General features: G+C 50.0%; 4 long non-coding RNA genes across 7 annotated transcripts; all 4 read right to left on the reverse strand.

Annotated features, from left to right (window-relative positions):
• Positions 1-133: 133 nt before the first annotated feature.
• Positions 134-20,720, reverse strand: LOC125320524. Its single transcript, XR_007201153.1, has 4 exons — positions 20,646-20,720; positions 19,596-19,599; positions 2,024-2,027; positions 134-148 (listed from the first exon to the last, which is right to left on the reverse strand). It is a non-coding gene; the product is annotated as an uncharacterized LOC125320524 (long non-coding RNA).
• LOC125320522 lies at positions 10,660-13,223 on the reverse strand. 3 transcript variants are annotated; one of them, XR_007201151.1, is made up of 7 exons: positions 12,806-12,907; positions 12,686-12,727; positions 12,547-12,590; positions 12,280-12,445; positions 12,155-12,195; positions 11,981-12,050; positions 10,660-10,883 (listed from the first exon to the last, which is right to left on the reverse strand). It is a non-coding gene; the product is annotated as an uncharacterized LOC125320522 (long non-coding RNA). The 3 variants fall into 3 exon arrangements; XR_007201150.1 differs by lacking the exon at positions 10,660-10,883 and adding an exon at positions 13,196-13,223 and having other exon boundaries at positions 11,390-12,050; positions 12,806-12,868; XR_007201149.1 differs by lacking the exon at positions 10,660-10,883 and having other exon boundaries at positions 11,390-12,050.
• LOC125320521 lies at positions 13,719-18,848 on the reverse strand. 2 transcript variants are annotated; one of them, XR_007201147.1, is made up of 4 exons: positions 18,809-18,848; positions 17,201-17,366; positions 17,039-17,124; positions 13,719-13,883 (listed from the first exon to the last, which is right to left on the reverse strand). It is a non-coding gene; the product is annotated as an uncharacterized LOC125320521 (long non-coding RNA). The 2 variants fall into 2 exon arrangements; XR_007201148.1 differs by lacking the exon at positions 13,719-13,883 and adding an exon at positions 16,902-16,958.
• LOC125320523 lies at positions 18,262-18,622 on the reverse strand. The gene is made up of 3 exons (XR_007201152.1): positions 18,589-18,622; positions 18,373-18,452; positions 18,262-18,295 (listed from the first exon to the last, which is right to left on the reverse strand). It is a non-coding gene; the product is annotated as an uncharacterized LOC125320523 (long non-coding RNA).
• Positions 20,721-21,307: the final 587 nt, after the last annotated feature.

The raw sequence follows: 21,307 nt of genomic DNA on the forward strand, positions 1-21,307 counted from the left end.
CGCGCGGTAGGCTGTAAGGGCAGCAGTCCGTGTGGCGGGCGGTTCGGGCAAAGCGGGAGATGGCAGGACTGCAGAACCAGGGGCTGGGGCTGCGGTCGCGGGAGGCAGGAGGGCTGGTGGCTGGATCGCGGCGTGCTGCTGCTGGAAGCTTGTAGGCTGGGCTGGGGTGGGTGGTGGCGGGGCGGCGGTGCCGGGAGGCGGGGCTGGAGCAGCGGCAGGAACGGAGGAGACTGCAGACCTCCATGCAGGCAGCGCGGCACCGGCATCAAGTGGCTCGCGGAGCTGGGGTGCTCCCAGCGCAAGCGATGGTGTGCGGGGATCGGGGAACCGCACAGAAACGGCAGCAGAGACGGGAGTAGACACAGGCGGCTGCTGTGGCGAGGGGCCGGGGGACCGCTCGGGGCGTGCTGTGTGCACTTGAATGGCAAGGTGGGGGGGGGTAGGGTTCCTGCGGTAACGTGCACAGGGGGTGCCGGAGACAGCAGCGCGGCCGTGACCGGCGCTGTAGGCACCGGTGTTTCGGGAGCGGCAGGGGACTGTGAAGACGCAGCAGCGGCGGACGCGGATGGAACAATGGCTATCATCGGCGCCGTGGGGGGGGGGGGGGGACCTGGGGGGCTGGAAGAAGGGTCGCCGCTTGCTTTGGGGGGGGCCGGTTATAATGGCAGCCATGGCCATAACCGGCGCGGCTGGGGGAGGGGTAACACCCGTAGGTAGCAGGGGGGTAGGCGCTGTCCCCGCCGGGGGTACCGCCGGGGGGCGGGGCCATCATGATGTCAGCAGCGGGGGGTGGGGTAGCAATGACGGCAGCGGGGGGGGTGGAGCCGCGGTGACGGAACCGGGGGGGGGGGCACGGAGGGGCAGGGGCAAGGGGCGGCGTCGCGGAGACGCTGGCACTGAAGGCGGGGGCCGCAGGGGATGGGGCAGCGGGGGCCGCGGGGGATGGGGCAGCGGGGGCCACGGGGGATGGGGCAGCGGGGAGGAACGGGATGGTGGGAGGGGCGGGAGGGGCCGTAGGGTCCGGTGGGGTGGCTGGGGCCGGGGTAAGGGGTGCAGGGGCCGCGAGCGCGGGGGGCGGGGCGGCGCGCGTCAGCCGGACCACGGGTATCGGAGCCGCGGGGTCCGGCGGAGGGGCGGGGGCTGTGCTCCGCTGCGGGCTCGCGACGGCAAGGGGCGGACTAGCAGCCGGAGCTGGGCTCGGCGGGGTGACTGCTGCGGGCGGCGCCACCGCGGCAAACAGCTCTACCAGCGCTCTGCAAGCTGGGAGCAGCTGTGCGGCTGCCATATCCCGGTAGGAGATATTATTAAAGAGCTTAACTCCAACTGTGTCCCAAAAGTCTCTTGTAAAGACGGCTGAACGGTCAGCATTTGGGAAATTAAGTCGGGTCCATTCTAAAAGATTTTTTAGCTCGTGTTTAGGCAACTGACTTGGACCAGAGCTTATAAGTAAATGCTTAAGTTGCTTATAGAGATCTCTGTCATGGGCAGAGTGGGTTTGTCCCATTTTTTAGACCAGTATGATACTCACTTAGGTGATGTCGCAGGAGCAGCGTCCTTACTCAGATGTCTGTCGTGCGGGGCTGGCCAGGCACTCCACTCAGCACTCAGGACGCCGCTTTTCGGTCCTTTCCCAGAGCTCCGGTTTCAGGCATCGCTTGGCAACGGCTTTCCGTGCTCAGGACCTCACGGGTGGGTCCGCACTGAGCTCCAGTGCGGGCGGTGCTCAGCACTACTCGCCTGTGCTCGGGGCGTGCGGCAGATTTCCCTCCGCAGAGCTCCGGTCAGTACTGCTTAGCAGCGTGTCCGTGCTCGAGGGGTGATACGGCAGACCTCCTCAAAGAGCTCCAGGGGGCCGCTGCGCAGCAGTGGCGGCCCGTGCTCGAGGACTGCCAGGCAATTGCCTCCAAGAGCTCCAGGTAAACCCCGTGCTCGAAGGCTGCCTCAGCAGAATTACAGAGCTCCAGCTATTACGATGCGCAGCATCGGTATGCCGTGCTCACGACAAGTTCTAGGTGGCTATAACTGGTCTTTTAGTTACCGTCCATGGAGAAAAGTCCTACAGATGGAGAAAGCTGAACCGGGCGTTCAATCACGTTGTGCGCCAGACTGCAGGTGCTGGGTGTGGGTTCGGCAATCACGGTGGGCGCCAGACTGTAGGTTTCGGGGGTTCTGGGGTCCTGTCGGGACGGCCGGACGTAGACGGTGACGGATGGAGACGAGAGATCTCTATAGGCAGGTCTTGGGACACAGTCGGTTTATTGTAAAGGGCGTGGATATTGGGGCACTGCTCAGAGCTGGTAGACTCAGCTCTGAGCAGGCCCAAGAGAGCAAGAGAGTGAATGGGTGAGAGAGAGAGAGAGAGAGAGTAGGAGCAAGAGTAGAAGTGGAAGAGAGGAATGAATAGAAGAGAGAATGAGAATGAGAATGAGAATGAGAATGTCTGAAGTCCTGGTTACAATACAATAAATCATCTTCTGCACTGAATATTCTAATTGTCACTAACCAATCTAATACAAGATACAAATCCTATAGCATTTACATACAGCCTATAAGAGTTCTTATATTACCATAGAGTGTTACATCTTAACTTCTAAAAACTACTCTTTGGACCCCTTCTGCTGAGCTAGTAGGGTCTGCTCTGACCCTTGGACCTGTTTGCAAGCAGAGGGTATTGTTCCATCAAGAGGGGATTACTTCAGTCGGCCATACCATTGTTTTCTAGTTGTTCAGTAACTAAGACCTGGTATTTCAAAAGTGGCTTTCATTTCGATGTTGCCTGTAGTTTTCATATTCCCAAAATCTTTTGTCAGGCAATCATATTTCCAAGGCTTTCCTGTTTCATCTTCCCCACCACATCCGTGCTTTCCCCTTCCATTTAAAATGGAAGGGGGATCCCCTCGTTCAAACACAGACAATAATGAAGGAGGAGTTTCTTCCCTCCATTTAAACTCCTTTTGTTCTCGTAATCCCCATTTTTTTTGAGGGCACGGGGGGAGGGACTGACAAGATGAAATCAGAAGGGAAAAAGAGAAAGAACCCCCCCCCCCCCCCCCTCAAACCCACGCACTGGCTCACCTGCTTAGCTGCAGCTGCCTGGCACCTCCTTTGGCAATGCTCCGCATCTAACTGCATCCGAATGCTCCCCCAGACCCTGTGAGATGCTCTCACCGTCCTTTCGTGAGAGACCCCCCCAGGAGCTCACCGTAAGCCCCTCTCCTCCGACATAGCCCTGCAAAAGTGAGCTGAGGAAACCCCTCCTAAAACGGCCCCCGTTTAGAGCCACCCTCTCCTCACCGTCGCAGCTCACACCTGGGGCTGCTCTGCCCCCTCATCATTCTCAGGGCTCACACCTGGGGTTGTTGCCGATCCGAGTGTGAGGGCAGATGCAGAAAGGATTTGCTGCTCCTTCCCTGGACGGCTCGTTGTCTGCACCTGACACGCTGCGGCACCGGGCTTTCCTTTCCATAGATAATAGATAGTTGATGCCAGGTGCAGGTAAACGGTGAGTGATGCCTTTTCCTGGTCTTAAAATCAAGAGGCATACGCGGTTAGAAGGGGAAAAGGGATTTTACCTTGGTATTTATTTTTAAGGATCCTTAGGTGTACGCGTCCAGGTCATATGCATCGAGATGCACCCCGCCGAGTCTTTTCCTGTGTCTGTCTTCCCCGTCTCCCCCCCCAGCATTGGGTATAACATTATAGGCTTTACTAATTAACATATCCATCAAAGATTCCCCAATGAGAGGCTCGAGTGAGCCCCCCCTCCCCAAGGAACCTTCCCCTGGATGGGTCTATCTTGGTTTACAGAATATGTTCTGGAGAGGACCTTGGGGTCTGCGGCACGCTGATCCCTAGCTACGAAGCTTCTAAAATGTTTAGTCTCTTAGCTTAACAAACAAGTCCAAGAATGTCGGCAAAAAGCACTAGGAATACAGAAGCTGTAAAAAGGTATAACAGGGGTATAAAAGTGTTGGGGTTTTAGTTTAGTCTTAGGTTTTCCTGTTAAAGGAATTTTCTCCCATATGCATGTTGCTAGGGGACAAATAGCTGTACTTAAGAAAGACAAAAAGGGGAGTGGGGCGGGCCTGGCTACTCTTTTGTCTACACCTGGGTGTGGGGTCAGTTCGCTCTGAGCGTCCGGAGAGAGAAGCTGCAGAGAAAGGAGCTGCTGCTGCTTTCTTTTTTGGCCGTTCTTTCTTCCTGCTGGAAGCAACGCCGGGACCCCAAAAGCCGCTTTTCCCTGCCCTGCTGGAGACCGAGCTGTGGCTGTCCTGCCCCGCTGCTGTTTCGAGCTTTCGCTACGCTGTAGCCCTGCTCGCCCTGCCTGCCTGGGCCTCCGTGGGTTTTTCCCATCTGGATACATCTCGTCTGCCACCCGGGATTTGCGTTCGTCCCTGCTGCTCCAGCCTGCTGCTCCAGCCTGCCGTTCCAGCCTGCTGTTCCTGAGAGCCTGGGATCAGCTGCCCAGGGGTTTGTGAAGCCTTTGTTCCATCCTTCCCCGGGATCCCAGGGCACCGGTGCCGCGGGTTTCCCGAGCTCGCCCCGGAGCGCCCCCTGCAGCCGCGGGGGAACCATCGCACCTGCCCTGCTCACCGGGAGCCGCCAGCGCCCCTGCCGGCTGCGAGCGGAACTGCACCCGAGGGGAAAAGGGACTGACAGCCAAGAAGGCTGGCACTGGGTTTGTGATTGCTGTTACTGCCATAGTTGTTGTTGTTTTGTTTGACTGGTTATATACGTATATATATATAGTAAAGAACTGTTATTCCTATTTCCCACATCTTTGCCTACAGGCCCTTGATTTCAAAATATAATAACTTGGAGGGAAAAGGGGTTATATCTGCCACTTCAAGGGGGGCCTCTGCCTTCCTTAGCAGACACCTGTCTTTCAAAACCGAGACAAAAAGAAAAGGCGAAAAAATGTTCATGGCATCATTTGGGTTGATTTTGAAATATTTTTTTAAACTATAAAGCATTCCATAAGTATGCATGTAACTTTTGAGATTTGATATACGAGACTTGAGCTTTTGACGGGGTAACCGTCCTTCCCGGACCAGGGTAACGGAGCAGAGGAGGCTGCTGTTCTGCTAAGTTCTTTATTTCATAGTCTCATAGTTTTCCTGAAGGCAGAGTTCAAAGGGGGTTACGTGATAAAGCCAAGCAGCAGCAGCAACAGCGGGCAAAAACAGCCTCTTCTATATGTTCTATATGCTCCGTATACTCTATATGCTTTATATACTATACACACTATACATGATACCCTCTATACAATGTACTATACGCTCTATTTTTTTTCTTACAGAAGTGTGGATTATATTTCTTAACTGACCGATAAGATTAATACACGATTCTAGTTTTTCTTAACCTATCCTGGCCTAATTCTAACAGCGGTAAGCCTTACACAAGTACTACCTAGGTATTACACAGATTTGCGTATGCAGTTTCTATCGGCTCTTATTGTTTATGTGAACGCTCTATCTAAAAAATATGAACGGTGTAATTCTATCTATATTTTGTCTAAAGTAAAGAATTCTGTGAAAAGGTAACGCTGCTGCGGCAAGAACTGTGTTTAAGGTCTCTGCTATGGCTTTTTAATGTTTAAGGCACTTAGCATATATTTCTACTGAAGTTAAAAATCTATCTTTCTATTTCACTTTGGTGTGGCTTCATGTATCTCAGCCTGTCCAAAGGTTTTAATTCGATCCCTGTGCTTTGGCTTCCCTCTGGGCCCGAGTCCAGAGGAGCTTTCGCTCCGACAGAGACTAAATCTCTCGTCGGTTTTAGAGTACTGCATTGAAAGTCTGTGCGCTTTCTCTTCTTTACCTGTTCCGAGAGAGTTCTTTGGAAACTTGTGTTATCTGTGAGAAGGTCGTAACATCAGAACTACTGACTTCAGTGCCTTTATCTGAACTTGATGTATTGTTATCTCTATTATTGTTTAGATGCATTGTTTTAGACAGAACTAGGGGGCTAGAAGAGAAAATTGAAGGAAAAAGGTCATAGAGAAGGGGCAGAGAAAGTAGAGAACGGTGTGACAGTGACCCGCAAAGGCCGTGCTGTACCCGGGCCTGTTTGCGGTTCTGGCACTTTTCCTGCGTTTTGACTTTCTGTTAAGAAATAGAAAGTTAGAAACGTGTAAAGTTTGAAATGTAGAAAGTAAGAAAGGTAGGAAGTTAGAAACAAACCGATTTAGAAGAGAAAAAAGTTTGAGAGGTAGAAAGTTAAAACCAAAGTTAGAGAGGTAGGAAGTTCAAAACATAGTGTCTCACTTTGTGATGTGTATCCCCTATCGCTGCCCCATGCCCAGAAATAATTTTGTGCCTTTCTGTGCCATTAAACTGAGCTGGGGGGGGGGGGGGGGGTAAGGGGGGCTGAAACCTGAGCAAAACTTCTTCAAAGGAGTTTGCAGCTTGTTCAAGGTCACACAGAGGTAGAGACTTTTTGGTCAGCTGCGGCAGCAGAGCGAGAGTGGGGAAAGCACCCTGCTTGCTTTCGGCCTGTTTTTCAGCTCCTTTTTCTTTCTCCAGAGAGAGACGGACAGCCGAATTTTTGTTTTCCTGGGACTTTGATATTTTTTTTTCCTCTGCTGGACTGCTCAACATCAGAATACATCGGGAGGAATTTCCACTGAGGCCTTGGCCCTGGAGGTGGGCCCAATGCCCCGTCCCAGCTCCGAGGAGAGAGAGATCTACAGCAGGACTCTGAAATTTTCCCAGGTTTCTCTCGGCAGAGAGAGAGGTGTTATTATTTAGCATCGTTATCCTCTTTCTGTGTGTTTGTTAAATAAAACGTTTTTATCTCTTTCGCTTTCCTTTGAGGAAATTTTTTTTTCCCCCAAACCTGGTGGGGGAGGGGTGGTTTGCAGCCTGCCTTCTCTCAGAGGAGATATTTCTAAATTTGGCCAAACCGGCACACGTAGTCAATTAGAAAATTAGTAAGATAGAAACAAGGTTAGAAGCATAGAGAGGTAGAAACAAAGAAAATTAGAAAACAACAAAGTGAGAAAAGTAGAAAACAAGAAACAAACACAGTTAGAAAGAAAAAAGTTAGAAATGGAGAAAAAAAACAAGGAAAGATGAAAAATAAAAACAAAGTTGGAAGGGCAGAAAGACACAAACTAATAAAGTTAGAAAGGAAGAAAAGAAGAAATAAGTAAGTTTAGAAAGGTACAGAGTAAGAACCAGAAAACTTAAGAAAACTACAAATAAGAACCAAAAAAAGTTAGAAACAACTAAGGTAGAAAGTTAGAAAGGCAGAAATCTAGAAATAAAGTCAGAAATGTAGAAAATTAGAGTAGTAAAAGGTTTGGAGGGCACAAAGTTAGAAAAGTAGGAAGCTAGAAAGGTAGAAAGTTAGAAACAATGAAGGTTAGAAGGGTATTGTCTCGGTTTTGAAAGACAGGTGTCTGCTAAGGAAGGCAGAGGCCCCCGTTGAAGTGGCAGATATAACCCCTTTTCCCTCCAAGTTATTATATTTTGAAATCAAGGGCCTGTAGGCAAAGATGTGGGAAATAGGAATAACAGTTCTTTACTATATATATATACGTATATAACGAGTCAAACAAAACAACAACAACTATGGCAGTAACAGCAAACAATCACAAACCCAGTGCCAGCCTTCTTGGCTGTCAGGCCCTTTCCCCTCGGGTGCAGTTCTGCTCGCAGCCGGCAGGGGCGCTGGCGGCTCCCGGTGAGCAGGGCAGGTGCGATGGTTCCCCCGCGGCTGCAGGGGGCGCTCCGGAGCGAGCTCGGGAAACATGCGGCACCGCTGCCCTGGGATCCAGGGAAGGGATGGAACAAAGGCTTCACAAACCCCTGGGCAGCTGATCCCAGGCTCTCAGGAACAGCAGGCTGGAACGGCAGGCTGGAGCAGCAGGCTGGAGCGGCAGGGACGAACGCAAATCCCGGGTGGCAGACGAGATGTATCCAGATGGGAAAAACCCACGGAGGCCCAGGCAGGCAGGGCGAGCAGGGCTACAGCGTAGCAAAAGCTTGAAGCAGCAGCGGAGCAGGGCAGCCACAGCTCGGTCTCCAGCAGGGCAGGGAAAGCGGCTTTTGGAGTCCTGGCGTTGTTTCCAGCAGGAAGAAAGAACGGCCAGAAAGAAAGCAGCAGCAGCTCCTTTCTCTGCAGCTTCTCTCTCCGGACGCTCAGAGCGAACTCACCCCACACCCAGGTGTAGACAAAGGAGTAGCCAGGCTCGCCCCACTCCCCTTTTTGTCTTTCTTAAGTACAGCTATTTGTCCCCTAGCAACATGCATATGGGAGAAAATTCCTTTAACAGGAAAACCTAAGACTAAACTAAAACCCCAACAGGTATAAAATTAGAAATAAGGTTTACAATGTAGAAAGAGAAGTAAAAAGTTAGAAAGAAACAAAGTTAGAAAGGCAGAAGGTAAGAAACAAAGTTACAAACAAATTTATACTTACAGAGGTAGAAAGTTAGAAACCAGAGTAAGAAAAGAACAAAGTTAGAAAGGTATAAAAATAGAAACAAAATATTAGAAAAGAAGAAAGGTAGAAAGGTAAAAAGAAACAAAGGTATAAACCACCAAAGTTAGTTAGAAAGGAACAAAGTTAGAAAGGTAGAAAGAAAGGTAAAAAGTTAGAAGGGCAGAAAATTAGAGGCAGAAACAAACAAACTTAGAAAAAAAGAAATAAGAAATAAACTAATTTAGAAAGGTAGAGATTTTGAAAGGTAAAGGTAGAAAGCTAGAAAGGAAGAAACAAAGTTAGAAACGTAGAAAGAAGCTAACAAAGTTAGAAAGATAAAAAGTTACAAACAAACTTAGAAAGGTGCAAAGTTAGAAACCAACCGAGTTAGAAAGGCAGAAAGTTAGAAAGAAACAAGTTTAGAAAGGTAGAAAATTAGAGACAAAGTTAGAACAGAACAAATTTAGAAAGGTGGAAAAGTAGAAACAAACAAAGTTAGAACAAAGGTAGAAAGGTAGAAAATTAAAAAGGTAGAAAGTTAGAAACAAATCAGGATAGAAAAGAAGAAAGTGAGAAACAAACAAAGTTAGAAAGGCAGATATTTAGGAAGGCATACAGGTAGAAAGTGAGAAACAAATCAAGTTAGAAACAAAAAAAATTTAGAAAGATAGAAAGTTAGAAACAAACCAATTTATCAAGAAATAAAATTAGAAAGGAAATAATTTAGAACCAAAACCAGTTAGAAATGAATATGGTTAGAAACAAATTTAGAAAGGTATATAGTTAGAAATAAACAACGTTAGAAAAGAACAAAGTTAGAAATGTAGAAAGTTAGCAAGGTAGATATTTTGAAAGGCAGAAAGGTAGAAAGTGAGAAAAAAGTAAAGCTAGAAACAAAAATTTAGAAAGGTAGAAACAAACCAAGTTATAACAAAATAAAATTAGAAAGGTAGAAAGTGAGAAACAAAATTAGAAATGTAGAAACTTCAAAAGGTACAAAGTTAGAAACAAAGAAAGTTAGAAAGGTAGAAATTTAGAACGAGACAAAGTTAGAAAGCTGGAAAGTTTGATGGAAACAAAAGCAGTTAAAAACATAGACATTTAGAAACAAAGAACGATAGAAGCAAAGTTAGAAAGGCAGAAAGAAACAAATTTAGAAAGAAGGGTGGAAGCAAACAAAGGTAGAAAGGTAGAAAGTTAGAAACGAACAAAGGTAGAAAGACCTTTTGAAAGTTAGAGAGATATTTAGGAAGAAAGCTAGAAAGTCACTAGAAAGTCAGAAAGAAAGTTTAAGTGAGAGAAAACAAAAAGAAATAGAGAAAAAAATAGATTTAGAGGGAAAAAGGAATAGAGAAAAATAGGGTTTCAGAAAAAAAGAAAGCAAGTTTAAAAGAGAAATAGAGCTGAGGAAAAATAGAGCTAGAGAGAGACATAGAGAAACTGAGAAAGAGCAAGAGAGTTAGAAACAGAGACAGAAAGAAAGTCAGAAAAAGTAAAGTGAGGAATAGACTGAAAAGTAAAGCCAAGATGAGTAGCAAAGCAAGAAACACAGCGAAAAAATTACTAAACCAAAGAAAGACAGGAACCAAAAGGTGGGGAGTGAGAGGAATAGGGTATATTTCGTCATCTGTGTTGAATGAATTTTTTTTACTTACACTTCATCAAAACATGTGGAAATAACATATACAAACGCAAGTACGAATACAATCCGTATGCACGCTAGTAAAAGTCCAATTTACATACAGAGCAATACATGGAAATGCAGTGGCAAACACAAATACAGAACAATACAGGGCAATGCAAGCCAAATACATATCAATACAATAAAAATTTTTCTATTTCTGGGGCATTTATTACATTTTCTTTTATTGTTATAGGAAACCCAAAACAACAGCAACGTGGAGAACGTAACACTCATCCACCACCCGCACCTCCTTTAGCTTCCACACAAACCCGCCCTCGCTCTCATCTCAAGCCCTCCGCTAACTCTCGGCACGCCACGGGAATTTGGTTCCCGGGAACCTCCAAATTGTCCTGCCTGACAAAACCCTGGCACCGGCAGGGTCCCCACCCAAACCTTGGCGATGAATGTCGCCTCGCAGGCCGGCCAAGACCAAGGGAAAAAAAACCCAGCTGGGGGGGGGAAAAAAAACCCAACCCGGCTGGGATTTTTTTAATTCTGAATTTAAAAATTTAGTGTTGAAAAACCTGAAAGGCAAAAATTACACACGTGACATTAGAACCGGTCAACACACACGCTCTCACAGGCAGACAAGCTCTCGCAGACAGACACAGACAGTCACACACTCTCACACTCTTCAGCTTACGCACTGACTGCAGCCCTTCCTCAAAACGCTCTACTGATGAAGATGCTTCAGCACATCTTCCAGCTGCTGCTCCTCGAAAAAAAATCAGTAGCGTCCGTGACGGCACAGATCCGAAGCCACCTCGGGGACCTGCGAGACAAGGTGAGGCGGTCGGTGAGGGGCCGAAGGCTAGGAGTTATCCCCGTGCCAGGCCCATAAATTTTCTACCCAAAATCCCATAGAAAAGATAAGAACCTTTAAGTTTTGTAACTGCTCTTCTTAACTGTGACCTTGCCGGGGCAGGGCAGCTCCAACCGTAAATAGCTCATGGACAAGGCGGTGTGCCGAACATAAGCAAAGATGATGAGAGGGCTTGAGATAACTCTCCGGAAGATTAATTCTTGAGCCCGATACGCTTTAAGGCGACAGAATCTACAGAACTACCGTGGTCACCTGAGGAGGGTCTAATACGCTCCGTAAAGAAGTGCAAGGGAATAGGACATGAACAGAAGGCACTACCGAAAGTGAGACGGAAGATAGATGAGAACATCTCCTGTACTTCCTCTGTTCTCAAAAAGTAAAAAAGTAAAGATGCTGGAATAAGCCCGATCTGGAAAAGTAGGTTAGCAGAGACCCCCCCCCCCCGCTGCCGATAAAGCATTGAGACATAACAAAGCCCTATGACACGGAAGAGGATGGACACAAACTACACAACATAGACACAAACTACGTAACACAGAGAGAAGTTAAAACTGCCCAGCAGTTTCACCTGATGGACCCAAGATTCCTGCTGCAAGATGACCCAGAAAGCGACGATGCCAAAGGAAAAGAGGCTCTACGGCAATAGCACTTGATGGTGAAACAACTCCTTACAAGAAGTTAGTGCCAAAGCTGTTAAGAGGATGCTCAAGAAGCTCAGTAGGCCTAGAGAAAGAGGTGATGACTGCCGGGTGACGGCTCCGGACCCAAAGGCGAGCTCCTCGGGTGAAAAGACCCGCGATGACATCGAGACTCAAAGAGGGCAGATGACACAAAGCTCACAAAAACGTGGGTATGGAACTGCTGTGCCCGGCAAAGGGTGGGGTGATGCTGAGGAGAAACCTTCTCCCTTAACTTCCAAGGGGCTCCGCCCGCTACAGCCCTCTCCTCTAAGCTAACTTCAAATTGCCTCCTGTGATTCCAAAGGCTTTTCCCTTCTCCAGACCATGGGTCCCAACACTTAGCTTTCAGAGATGAGCGGAAAAAACCTGTGCTCGACAGAAAAGAACACGTGGGCGGTGTGGACATCGGTACATTCCCTGTAGTCCGCTTTGGAGGCTGCGAAAATTCAAAAAGAAACTTCAGACTGCGATGAGATGTCCCAGAAGTGACCCCTTCCGCAACACCCCCCTCCCTCTTAACTGCCGAGGCTAATCACTTACCGGCCGTTTCCAAACTTGAGCTCCACACCAGCTCATCTTACCTAAGACAACAAAACAGAAAACATGACTATCGCCCTCCAGAAGATTAATCCCCAGGGCTCCTCCACACTGCTGCCCCGGCACACCTCAAATCTTCATCCGACTCTGGAGGTGGCCTGGACGATACCCGCAAAGTGAAAAGGTACACGCTTGACACGCCGCCGCGTACCGCTCTCTTATTAGTCGCCCCGCCTAAATGCCGAGTGGCCTGCTCGCCTCTGTTCCTTGGCACGCCTAGGGCGGTGGCAGCACCTGCAAAGAAACGAAGCAAAAAAACAGGCTGAGAGACTGAAATAACAACCGCCCCACTCCGACTGAAGTGTGCCACACCAATACCTTAAGCTTGCACCCACCTGGCCCCTGGCATTCTGGGCCAGGACATCTTGCGAGTGGACCGCTGAAGAGGAACAAACAACAGTGGATGCTTAGAGCTGAAGCAGACATTGATACTGGAGCAATACCAACACCTTCTGTCCACCAGTCGCCGTTTACCTCGCTCCATCGACCTTAAACATCAATATCCAGCTTTACTTCCTAAAAACAAAGACAAGGAACAATGCTGTAACATAGCCACGATTTATGCTCGCCCTGCAAAGACAAACAGTGACTGACCTTCCTGCAGGAACCCCCTCTCCAGGTACAGGGCGCTCTGCCACAGTCATAATCCCTCTGCATCTGAAAGAAAGTGATGACAAAAGTCAAAGGGCTGCAGGAGAACTTCATAGCTCGAGCCATCCTGTCTCAATCTAGGAATACCATCTAGAGGCCAAACTACAGCCTACATCACAAATTACAAGCCCCCAGGCCTTGTCCTGGTACACCCATACGCCAGAGTATGCAGCAGGGCAGAGCAGCTGTGGGCCAAACCCACTCAGGCACCCGTGACACAGGAGATGACAAACAAGGGGATGCAACAAGGAGAGAAAACTCTGGGCTAGATGATCACAAGGACCGAGCAAATGAGGAATGAGACCGACGGGGAGCCAAGGAGGCTGCACGAACCCTGGCAGAAGAGGATGATAACAGAAGGACTTATTCCAAGAACTGCAAAGACGGATGCCCGAGAATTGGACGGGTGGAATCCTCTAGCTATCTTCACATTCTTACAAGTCCTCATCCCCTATAATGGATCGTTGCAGTGCACAGCTGTCAATGCAGCTCAGAACAAGACCTGAAAAGACACCCGACTCAATGTCGCTGAAGAGAGACGTGGTGCTGATGCACCTCCAAGCTCACGAGTCAAAGGATCAATGGTATCGGCACCGCACTGAGGAACACCAAGAACACAGATGCTAAGAATAATGCCCAGCGTTTGCGATAAGCATCTCAAAGGGCTAAGGCAAAAGACCTGCGACACAAGATGCACAAAAGACAGAGAACGCACAATAGACTAGTGACATGTACCGGGACCGCTCTGCCCTGCGCACCTCGGCACCGTGATCAAAACCAAGACTTTTGCTTTATGGGGCCTAAGGGGCCCCTTCTTGGGTATCCCCACCTCCAAATCTGACTCAAAAATACCTCCCGGTGAGTCCCAACTCGACACCCCGCTTTCACCCCCTCTGTGGGTCGCAGGCCTCGACTTATCTCCTGGATGTCTGAGGATATCAGTCTGCCTCGGGTGCAAAAGAAGGCCACCTCGCCAGGCGGGAACCTCATGTCTTCATCGGGCTGGTTATCTCTTGGTCAGCTACAATAAACAAAAGCAAACGAACATCAGTGCATGACCTTAGTGGCACCTCCGCCAAAACCCGTCAATTCTGCCACTCACCGTCTCCTAAGAAGGCCGTGGTCCTCGGGCCGCACGCTTTGGCCAAGCTCCGAGGCCAACGCCATCGCCATCCTCGCAGGGTATACCTGGGTTAAGAGGAGACAAGGTGATGCGGCATCGCCAAAACTTGAGGGAGCCCTCGCTCCTCCCTCCCTCCGCAACTCACTGCAAGTCCTCGGCCGTTGCCGAAGGCTTCCCGGATGGTACCGTCACATGGAAAAGCTAAAGGCTTCGTCGCAGAGTCCCTTAATACTTCTGGAGGGCTCACGAGGGCGGCAAGCCAGGTCTGTCGGCCGGCAGCGAGGGGTTTTGGCGTACTACAAGCGGACCATCTAAAACACACAAATGACAACGGATGCTTAGAGCTGTACCAGAACTTGGCACCCAAGGAATAACAAGTGGTTCTTACCACCAGGGACTTCTTACCTCGTTCACTTGACCTTGACTGCTGAGATCTGGCTTTATCTCCTCCTAAGAACAAGGACAAAGAACAATGCTGTAACACAGCCACCATATACACTTGCTCTGCAAACACAAACGGTGACCGACCTTCCTGCGGGAACCCCCTCACCCGGTATGGGGTGCTCTGCCACGGATTCTAATCCGTCTGCATCGGCAAGAAAGCGATGACAGAAGTCAAAGGGCTGCACGAGAACTTAACAGCTCCAGCCATCTTGTGTCAATCTTGGAATATCATCTAGAGGCCAAACTACACCCTACATTACAGATTTAAAGGCCTTGGGCTTTGTTCTATTACACCTATATGCCAGGGTATGCAGCAGGGCAGAGCAGCTCTGGGCCAAACCCATGCAGGCACGCGTGACACAGGAGATGACAAACAAGAGGATGCCAAGAGGAGAGAGAACTCTCGGCAGAAAGCATGACTGCAAGCACATCGAAGGGCTAAGGCAAAAGACCTGTGACACAAGACACCCAAAAGACACGACGTACACAATAGACAAGCGACGCAACATGCACTGGGACTGCTCTGCCCTGCGCACCTCAGCATTGTGATCAAACGTGAGAATTTTCCATTATGAGGGCTAAGGTGCCCCTTCTTGGGTATCCCCATCTCCAAAGCTGACTCAAAACTCCCTCCCAGAGAGCCCCGACCCGACACGCCGCTTTCATTCCCTCCGTGGGTCATATCCCTCAGCTTATCTCTCGGACGTCTGGGGATGTGAATCTTCCAGGGGAGCAAAAGAAGGCCGCCTCCCGCCGTCCCAGAAGCTCCTGCCATTGCCAGGCTGTTGTCTCTCAGTCAGCTACAATAAAGAAAACCGAACATCAGTACACGAGCTTAGTGGCACACCGGCCAAAACCCAACAATTCCACTACTCCCTGTCTCCTAAAAAGGCCAGGGTCCTCGGGCCGCACGCTTCGGCCAAGCTCCGAGGCCAACGCCGTCACCACAGGGTATACCTGGGTTGAGTGGAGACGAGCTGATGTGGCATTACTGAAACTTGAGTGGGCCCTCGCTCCTCCTCCCTCCATCCCTCCCTCCCTCCCCGACTTGCCGCAACTCCTCGGCTGTTGCCAAAGGCTACCCGGACAGTACCTTCACATGGAAAAGGTAAAGGCTTCATCGCAGAGTCCCATGATACTTGCAGAGGACTCACGAGGGCGGTGAGACACATCCGTCGGCCAGTCGGTGAGGGGTTTTGGTGTACTACAATTGGACCGCCTGAAACACACAAATGACAATGGATGCTTAGAGCTGAACCGGAACTTGACACCCAAGGAATAACAAGTGGTTCTTACCACCAGTGACTTCTTACCTCGTTCACTTGACCTTGACTGCTGAGATCTGGCTTTATCTCCTCCTAAGAACAAGGACAAAGAACAATGCTGTAACACAGCCACCATATACACTTGCTCTGCAAACACAAACAGTGACCGACCTTCATGCGGGAACCCCCTCACCCTGTATGGGGCGCTCTGCCATGGATTCTAATCCGTCTGCATCTGCAAGAAAGTGATGACAGAAGTCAAAGGGCTGCACGAGAACTTAACAGCTCCAGCCATCTTGTGTCAATCTCGGAATATCATCTAGAGGCCAGACTACACCCTACATTACAGATTTAAAGGCCTTGGGCTTTGTTCTATTACACCTATATGCCAGGGTATGCAACAGGGCAGAGCAGCTCTAGGCCAAACCCACGCAGGCACCCGTGACACAGGAGATGACAAACAAGGGGATGCAACAAGGAGAGAAAACTCTGGGCTAGATGATCACAAGGACCGAGCAAATGAGGAATGAGATGACCTAGGCGAGACCGACGGGGAGCCAAGGAGGCTGCACGAACCCTGGCAGAAGAGGATGATAACAGAAGGACTTATTCCAAGAACTGCAAAGATAGATGCCCGAGAATTGGACGGGTGGAATCCTCTAGCTATCTTCGCATTCTTACAAGTCCTCATCCCCTATAATGGATCGTTGCAGTGCACAGCTGTCAATGCAGCTCAGAACAAGACCTGAAAAGACACCCGACTCAATGTCGCTGAAAAGAGACGTGATGCTGATGCACCTCCAAGCTCACGAGTCAAAGGATCAATGGTATCGGCACCGCACTGAGGAACACCAAGAACAGAGATGCTAAGAATAATGCCCAGCGTTTGCGATAAGCATCTCAAAGGGCTAAGGCAAAAGACCTGCGACACAAGATGCACAAAAGACAGAGAACGCACAATAGACTAGTGACATGTACCGGGACCGCTCTGCCCTGCGCACCTCGGCACCGTGATCAAAACCAAGACTTTTGCTTTATGGGGCCTAAGGGGCCCCTTCTTGGGTATCCCCACCTCCAAATCTGACTCAAAAATACCTCCCGGTGAGTCCCAACTCGACACCCCGCTTTCACCCCCTCTGTGGGTCGCAGGCCTCGACTTATCTCCTGGATGTCTGAGGATATCAGTCTGCCTCGGGTGCAAAAGAAGGCCACCTCGCCAGGCGGGAACCTCATGTCTTCATTGGGCTGGTTATCTCTTGGTCAGCTACAATAAACAAAAGCAAAAAACATCAGTGCATGAACTTAGTGGCACCTCCGCCAAAACCCATCAGTTCTGCCACTCACCGTCTCCTAAGAAGGCCGCGGTCCTCGGGCCGCACACTTTGGCCAAGCTCTGAGGCCAACGCCATCGCCATCCTCGCAGGGTATACCTGGGTTAAGAGGAGACAAGGTGATGCGGCATCGCCAAAACTTGAGGGGTCCTCCCTCCCTCCCTCCGCAACTCACTGCAAGTCCTCGGCCGTTGCCGAAGGCTTCCCGGACGGTACCTTCACATGGAAAAGCTAAAGGCTTCGTCGCAGAGTCCCTTAATACTTCTGGGGGGCTCACGAGGGCGGTAAGCCAGGTCTGTCAGCCGGCGGCGAGGGGTTTTGGCATACTACAAGCGGACCATCTAAAACACACAAATGACAACGGATGCTTAGAGCTGTACCGGAACTTGGCACCCAAGGAATAACAAGTGGTTCTTACCACCAGGGACTTCTTACCTCGTTCACTTGACCTTGACTGCTGAGATCTGGCTTTATCTCCTCCTAAGAACAAGGACAAAGAACAATGCTGTAACACAGCCACCATATACACTTGCTCTGCAAACACAAACAGTGACCGACCTTCATGCGGGAACCCCCTCACCCTGTATGGGGCGCTCTGCCACGGATTCTAATCCGTCTGCATCTGCAAGAAAGTGACGACAAAAGTCAAAGGGCTGCACGAGAACTTAACGGCTCCAGCCATCTTGTGTCAATCTAGGAATATCATCTAGAGGCCAAACTACACCCTACATTACAGATTTAAAGGCCTTGGGCCTTGTTCTAATACACCTATATGCCAGGCTATGCAGCAGGGCAGAGCAGCTGTGGGCCAAACCCACTCAGGCACCCGTGACACAGGAGATGACAAACAAGAGGATGCCAAGAGGAGAGAGAACTCTCGGCAGAAAGCATGACTGCAAGCACATCGAAGGGCTAAGGCAAAAGACCTGTGACACAAGACACCCAAAAGACACGGCGTACACAATAGACAAGTGACGCAACATGCACTGGGACTGCTCTGCCCTGCGCACCTCAGCATTGTGATCAAACGTGAGACTTTTCCATTATACCAGCTAAGGCGCCCCTTCTTGGGTATCCCCATCTCCAAAGCTGACTCAAAACTCCCTCCCAGAGAGCCCCGACCCGACACGCCGCTTTCATTCTCTCCGTGGGTCATATCCCTCAACTTATCTCTCGGACGTCTGGGGATGTGAATCCACGTGGGACGAAAAAAGACCGTCTCACCATCCTGGAAGCTCCTGCAATAGCCAGGCTGTTGTCTCTCAGTCAGCTACAATAAAGAAAACCGAACATCAGTACACGAGCTTAGTGGCACACCGGCCAAAACCCAACAATTCCACTACTCACTGTCTCCTAAAAAGGCCAGAGTCCTCGGGCCGCACGCTTCAGCCAAGCTCCGAGGCCAACACCATCATCACAGGGTATACCTGGGTTGAGTGGAGACAAGCTGATGTGGCATTACTGAAACTTGAGTGGGCCATCGCTCCTCCTCCCTCCATCCCTCCCTCCCTCCCCGACTTGCCGCAACTCCTCGGCCGTTGCCAAAGGCCACCCGGACAGTACCTTCACATGGAAAAGGTAAAGGCTTCATCGCAGAGTCCCATGATACTTGCAGAGGACTCACGAGGGCGGTGAGACACATCCGTCGGCCAGTCGGTGAGGGGTTTTGGTGTACTACAATTGGACCGCCTGAAACACACAAATGACAATGGATGCTTAGAGCTGTACCGGAACTTGGCACCCAAGGAATAACAAGTGGTTCTTACCACCAGTGACTTCTTACCTCGTTCACTTGACCTTGACTGCTGAGATCTGGCTTTATCTCCTCCTAAGAACAAGGACAAAGAACAATGCTGTAACACAGCCACCATATACACTTACTCTGCAAACACAAACGGTGACCGACCTTCATGCGGGAACCCCCTCACCCTGTATGGGGTGCTCTGCCAAGGATTTAATCCTTCTGCATCTGCAAGAAAGTGATGACAGAAGTCAAAGGGCTGCACGAGAACTTAACAGCTCCAGCCATCTTGTGTCAATCTTGGAATATCATCTAGAGGCCAAACTACACCCTACATTACAGATTTAAAGGCCTTGGGCCTTGTTCTATTACACCTATATGCCAGGGTATGCAACAGGGCAGAGCAGCTCTGGGCCAAACCCACTCAGGCACCCGTGACACAGAAGATGACAAACAAGGGGATGCAACAAGGAGAGAAAACTCTGGGCTAGATGAGCACAAGGACCAAGAGAACGAGGAATTAGATGACCTAGGCAAGACCGATGGTGAGCGAACGAGGCTCCAAGAACCCTGGCAGAAGAGGACGCTAACAGAAAGGCTTAATCCAAGAACTGCAAAGATGGATGCCCGAGAATTGTACGGGCAGAATCCTCTAGCTGTCTTCGCATTCTTACAAATCCTCATCCCCTATAACGGATCATTGTGGCGCACAGCTGTCGATGCAGCTCAGAACAAGACCAGAAAAGACACCCGACTCAACATTGCTAAAGAGATGCAATTCTGAATGAAGTTCCAAGCTCAAGAGTCAAAGGATCAATGGTATCAGCACCACACTGAGGAACACCAAGAGCAGAGATGCTAAGAATAATGCCCAGCGTTTGCAATGAGCAGCTCAGAGGGCTAAGACAAAACACCTGTGACACGAGATGCACAAAAGACAGAGAACACACAATAGACACGTGACATGTACCAGGACTGCTCTGCCCTGCACACCTGGGCATTGAGAGCAAAATCAAGGTTTTCCCTTTATGTTGGCCTAAGGGGCCCCTTCTTGGGTATCCCCGTCTCCAAATCTGACTCAAAAATCCCTCCTGGCGAGTCCCAGCTCAACACCCTGCCGTCACCCCCTCTGTGGGTCACAAGCCCTCAACTTATCTCTCAGAAGCCCAGGCTGCGAATCCTCCTCGGGCACAAAAGAAGGCCTCCTCGCCGCCGGGGAAGCTCCTGCCATCATCGGGCTGTTGTCTCTTGGGCGGCTGTGATAAAAAAAAAAAACACTAAACTTCAAGGCCTGAACTTAGTGGCACGTGGGCCAAAACCCTACGGTTCCTGTACTCACCTTCTCCTAAGATGGCAGGGGTTCTCAGGCCGCATGCTTCGGCCACGCTTCGAGGCAGATGCCACCGTCGCAGGGTACACCCGCGTTAAGAGGAGACAAGGTGATGTAGCATTGCAGAAACTTGAGTGGACCCTCGCTACACCCTCCCTCCCTGACTCACTCCACCTCCTCAGCCATTGCCAAAGGCAACACAGAGAGCACCTTCAAATGGAAAGGGTAACGGCTTCTTCTCAGAGTCCCAGTGATGCTTGGGGAGGGCTCACGAGGGCAGCGAGCCGGGTATGTCAGCTGGGCGGTGAGGGGGTGCGGCATAATACGAGTGGACCGCCTAAAACACACAAATGACAATGGATGCTAAGAGCTTCACCAGAACTTGGCACCCAAGCAATTACAACTTTTTATTTCCACCCGTCACTGCTTACCTCGCTCACTTGACATTGACTGCTGCTATCTGGCTTTACCTCCTAAAAATAAGAACAGAGAACTAGGCTGTAACAGTCACCATTCACACTTGCCCCGCAAACACAAACAGCGACTGACCTTCCTGCAGGAACCCCCTCAGCCGGTATGGAGGCGCTCTGCCACAGAGTTAATCCATCTGCCTCTGAAAGAAAGCGATGACAAAAGTTCAAAGGGTCGCATGAGAACTTAACAGCTCCAGCCATCCTGTGCCCAACCAGGAATACCACCGAGAGGCCAAACTACACCCCACATTACAAATGTCAAGTCCCCGGGCTTTGTCCTATTGCACCTGTACACCAGTCTATGCAGCAGTGCAGAGCAGCTCCGGGCCAAATAGGTGCAGGCAGCCGTGACACAGGATATGACAAACGAGGGGGTGCAACAAGGAGAGAAAACTCTCACCAAGAATGACCGCAGGCACCTCAAAGGGCTAAGGCAAAAGACACAAGATGCCCAAAAGACACAGAACACACGATAGACAAGTGACACGACACCCACCGGGACTGCTCTGCCCTGTGCACCTCAGCACTGTGATCAAAAGTGAGACTGTCCCTTTATGGGGACTAAGGGGCCCCTTCTTGTGTATCCCCGTCTCCAAAGCCGACTCAAAAATCCCTCCTGGCGAGTCCCGACCCAAGACCCCGCTTTCATCCCCTCTGTGGGTCTTAGCCCTCGACTTATCTCTCTGAAGCCCAAGCTGCGAATCCTCCTCGGGCGCAAAAGAAGGCCTCCTTGCCATC

Source organism: Corvus hawaiiensis, chromosome Z, assembly GCF_020740725.1.
Source record: "Corvus hawaiiensis isolate bCorHaw1 chromosome Z, bCorHaw1.pri.cur, whole genome shotgun sequence".
Lineage (NCBI taxonomy): Eukaryota > Metazoa > Chordata > Aves > Passeriformes > Corvidae > Corvus > Corvus hawaiiensis.